Here is a 5274-nt window from a genome sequence, read left to right on the forward strand (position 1 = left end):
TTAAAGACAATGAAAGAATCTTAAAAGGAGTAATAGAAAACCAGTTAGTTACTTAAAGGGAGCTGCTATAAGACGGTCAGTTGATTTCTCAATAGACATATTGCAGGCCAAAAGGGATTGCCACGAAATATTCAACGTGATGAAAAGTAAGAACCTGCAACTAAGATTACCCTACCCAGCAAAGCTATCATTTAGAATCAAAGGACAGATAAAGAGCTTCCCAGACAAGAAAAAGCTGAAGGAGTTCATCACCACCAAACCACTATTACAAGGCATCTTACAGGGACTGCTTTAAGATGAATAAAACATTTAAAAAGATCAAAATTATGAATAATAAAATGGCAATAACTACATATCTATCAACAATCACTTTAGCTCTTTCCGTCTCCAGCCGCCATAGCGAGAGGTGCTATTGCCATGTCCGTGCATCTGCAATGGATGGCTGTGTGCAACTGCTCCAGAGTTCTGATCAAAAGGAACAAGCAGAGGTACAGCACCGAACCCAATAATCTGAAGGCCCACAACTCCTTCTGCTACAACCAGCTGATTCACTGCAAGACGGTGGACGTGGCACCAGAGGCTGACCGCAAAGGTGTGGTGGTCATCATGATGCAGAGATCTGGCCAGCGGATTTCCTCCTATGTGTGGACCACCATCAACATGCCCTGGACCCATCAGCAGCTTCCTGAACATGATCCACAAGAACAAGTACCGCGTGGACCTGCACAGCCAGGAGTCATGACACTGAAGAGGAAGCGGGCTCGCCCCTCCCAGAGCTCCTGAGCACCCCCCAAAGCAATAAAGCATAAAGTGTCAACCAACTTTCCCAAAAAACAAAAAAACAATCACTTTACATGTATATGGATTAAATGCTCAGATCAAAAGACATAGGGTAGCTGAATGGATAAGAAAACAGGACCCTTACATATGCCGCCTATAAGAGACTCATTTCAGATTGAAAGACACACACAGACTGAAAGTTAGGGGCTGGAAAAAGATATTTCATGAAAATGGAAACAAAAGAAAAAATAAAACTGGGGTAGCAATACTTAATGCCAGATAAAATAGACTTTAAAACAAAGGCTATAACAAGAGACAAAGAAGGACCCAGGAATCCCACTTCTGGGAATTCATCTGAAGAAACCAAAAATGCTACTTTAAGGGAACCTGTGCATCCATATGTTTATTGCAGCTTTATTTCCAGTAGCCAAGATATGAAGGCAACCTCGGTGTCCCTGAATGGATGAATGGATAAAGAGGTGGTACATACATACAATGGAATATTACCCAGCCATAGAAAAGAATGAAATAATACCATCTGCAATAACATTGATGGACCTAGAGGGTACGATGTTGAGTATAGTTAAGTCGGACAGAGAAAGGCAAATGTTACACGATTTCACTTATAAGTGGAATCTATAGAACAAAATAAACAAATGAAACAGAAAGAAACTCTTAGATAAAGAGAACACTTTGATAGTTGCCAGATGGGAGAGGGGTTGGGAATGGGTGAAAAAGGTGAAGGGATTAAGAAGTACACATTGGGAGTTACAAACTAGTCATGGGGATGTAAAGTACAATATAGGGAATAGAGTCAGCAATATTTAATAACTGTGGTGTCAGGTGGGTACTAGAATAATCAGGGGATCACTTCATAAATTATATGAATGTCTAACCACTACGCTGTATACCTGAATTTAATATAAATAATATTGAATGTCAAGTGTAATTGAAAAATTTAAAAAAAAAGTTATCACCAGCTTTCAACCTTTAGCAACTCAATTGCAACTGAAGAATGGCAAACACTCAGGGCCTAAACCAAGGCATGAATCCCAACAGGGCTGTTACAATCCTTTTCCAGAGCATTTAGGTTTTCCCTCTGAAAGTTGTTGGATCAGGACTTTCAAGATACCAAAAGTAAATTCTCACTTTTCAAACTACAGACTCACGTCCTGTATAGAAGGTGCATCCATGGTTTGCATGCTCTATATAATGCAGAGTGAAAAGCATATTTCTTAGAGAAAGAAGAAAACAACTCTTTGACTCAAGTTGCCTTCCTTATGAGGTGGGTGAATTCAGCTAGAGTAGGGGAGGTGGGGCATGGGTGAGCTTTGGATAGAATGTCTACAGACCTCTTTACTGTTATTATTACTGCTGTTTGAGACATGTAGAGATCAATTAGAGATCAACTAGAGCTAGCCCTGACAAGCTCCTCTGAAATAAGTCTGTTTTCAAAGCAAGCTTTCGTCAGTGCTTCCTAAGATTTTTTGCCTTCGTCTTTTAATTTACCATGCTTGCCAGATCCATGTAACACCTGTACTTTATTAAGTTGAATTGATTTTAAATTGCCTCACTTTTTATACTTAGCTGAAGCCTCAACAATAATCTGGGAAATCACAGGGGTGTTGTTATACGTATTTTTCTGGAGTTCTTTTGAGCCCAGAACTATTAAACTACATTGTTCATGTATCTCTCAAAATAATCTTATGTCTCACCAGTAGGCACACCATATTTTGAAAGGCACTTCTTTAGATGGTCAAATATATCATGAAAGGAGTGACTATTACAGGCAGGGGATTGATGGTTATTTTAATTTTTTCCTATACTACTTACTAAACCTTCTCCCTGCCTCTTTCTGGTTGAAGAAACTCTTAAATATCTAAAAGTACTTTCACGTACACCATCTCACGTGATCCTCACAACTCCTTGTAAGGTGGGCTTGGATAAATATTATGACCTGCACTTATAGAGGCAATTAAGGCTCAGAGTTTAAATTACTTACTCAAAGACACATAGCTCGTCCTTATTAAGGCAGGAATAAGAACTTGAGCTTTCTGACACTTCATAAGTTACATCACACTTCTCCTTCTTAGCAAACTCATGGTTGACAGGGCCCCAGGTGTGTGTATATGAGTTTAAGCTACTTTCATCATCATGTACCAATATCAAAGGCAGGAACTTAAGTCAAGGTCAACTTGTCACAGAGACAAGACTTCTGTTCCAATTCAACGGAAAATAGTGTGGCTGCCATTCTCTTCAAGATTTTGGTGATTAAGTACACATGCTTGAGAGTCAGACACACTTGGGTTTGAAACTCTATTCCATTGCTTATGTATGAACCTAGGAAAGCTTCTAAAATTTTAATTTTGATCAGTTTCATCACCGGTAAAGTGGGAATAATAATATCTGTTGCATAGGGTTGTTGTCGATAGTGGCTGTTGAGAACTCCTACATCACAGGGCCGTGATTAACTGAGATGATACGAGAAGAAGACCACGCTCAATCTAAAGGGAGCATTAAGGGATGGCTATTATTTTTTGATAAGAAATATGTACTGTTGATGCATTTGCTATGTAATATTTTGAAATCAATGGTGACATGATTGAGCTTTTAAAGTGGAGGTCCATCTTCACATGTATAAAAATATACCTGTGATATTAGATAAGTCCATTCAAACATTTACTATTTCCCCTCTCAATGCAATAACAGTACACTTTCCTCTCTTGCCTCATTTCTGTGACCCAGAAACCATCACCATCCCTCCAAATACCTTCGCAGCAGCCAAGATACTTTCATTTTCATAAGGCGTAAAATGTGCATTAATTCAAGCATACTAACTCACCTGTTTTTCACAACTCTCCTGTGATGCTGATATCATTCTCATTTCACAGATGAGGAAACACTCTCAAAAGGTTGGATGACGTGCCAAGGTCACATAAATAAACAAAAAAAGTGTGTAAATAGAAAAGTTGGGACGGAAACACAGGCCTTCTCATTCTTTCCCACCACATGAGTCTCTGACAAAGCAGGAAATAAATACATGATTGACGCTTCCTTTGACTTACATCTCCTCTTCCTGGTACATAATGTCATAAGCTTCTGCAAAAAGTTACCCAGGGCATCAATGAGTGGGAAACGTCCTTTTTTCGACTGACACCAGTGCAGAAAGCAGTCCTTAACTCTCCACCTTGGACTGCCATTGGTCAATCGTGGTTTTATCCCTTTTATTTCAATAGGGAAATCAGGCTGCTGGAATTGAGCATTTTCTAAAGGGGAAAACTGAGTCATTTGTTTTTCGCTGATTTCCATTCTAACCTCCTTCTGTGCTGATAGATGGCAAATAGCTTGCAGACCTTTTGGTGACTCAGCCACATATTGGCAGTTTGTCTGGGGTCCCAATACAGCTTCTGGAGACTAACTTCCTATTTCCTCTCCATTTCAGAAATCATAACAATAGACTTTAATTACCACTGGGAGCATCCAAAGGAAGGGAAAGATGGGTTGGTTTTACCCACTGTTATACCCTTTTAATCCTGAAGATGAGATCTGTGACTGAGAGCCTGCAGCTGAGTGTATCATCCAGCTATCTTTTTAAAAGGTCAAATAACCCCCTTCAAAGGGCTCTAGGTCTGACTTCACATTTCTGAGAAAACGTAAGGGAAAGCAAAATGGAGAGCAAGGGAGAGAGGTGGAAAACGACTAGAAAAGTTAAGAGCAGAGAGAAGGGAAGGCGCTAACCTCAGGTCCTTCTCACGACACCTGAGCCCCAAGTGGGGGAAATCCAGTGGTACTGATGCAGTCGGGAAGGGTCACTAGTATTCCTTTTCCTCTCTCCTCTCCTCCTACAAATGCTTCACCAGCTGAATCACCATTTTAGCTGAACACCTTTGCAACATTAAGTGGTTTCCTAACTGCTCCCAGCTGTAGAGGAATGTTATTGTGTCAGATTACCTAGTAGTATCCTCTTTTGATAAGATCATGGATTATATTTGAAGTTGTTTTAGTGGGGTCCGCATTCTATTTTCATTCAGATTAAAGGGTAGGCTTTGTAAAACACTTCCAGCAGCTTTGATAAAACAGTTTAGTTCACTGGTTTTGAAAACATTGACTCTTGAGACTAAATTTCAACCAGAAATAAATGTCTCCAAGGACATGTAAGGTTATTGGGTGCACAAATACATTTGTTTAAGAAAACAGGTTTAATAAAACACTATTACACACACCTAGCATGGGAAAACTACCACAACGGCCTCTGTTGTCAAGCCCTTGCATAAGTTTCCTTTAGCTACTGGATGTGAAAAAACCAAAGCACAACCCAGAGCATCTGTAGGTGTCATAACCACTGCTTCAGAATCAACCTGGAATGGCCGTTAAACACGCAGAGTGCCCCGACTCGCTGGCCGAGCTACTCAGTCAGGATCTCGGGTTGAGGCCAGGAATCTATAGGTTTAACAAGCTTTCCAGGTGATTCTGATCCAGCTAGCATTTGAGAAG

The 5274-nt window shown here is 40.1% G+C and overlaps 1 pseudogene; it reads left to right on the top strand.

The window, feature by feature from the left end:
* Positions 1–417: 417 nt before the first annotated feature.
* LOC109458617 (large ribosomal subunit protein eL28 pseudogene) lies at positions 418–783 on the top strand (annotated as a pseudogene).
* The last annotated feature ends 4491 nt before the right edge of the window (positions 784–5274 follow it).

Source organism: Rhinolophus sinicus, chromosome 14 (assembly GCF_057876585.1).
Source record: "Rhinolophus sinicus isolate RSI-liver-muscle chromosome 14, RSI-T2T, whole genome shotgun sequence".
NCBI lineage: Eukaryota > Metazoa > Chordata > Mammalia > Chiroptera > Rhinolophidae > Rhinolophus > Rhinolophus sinicus.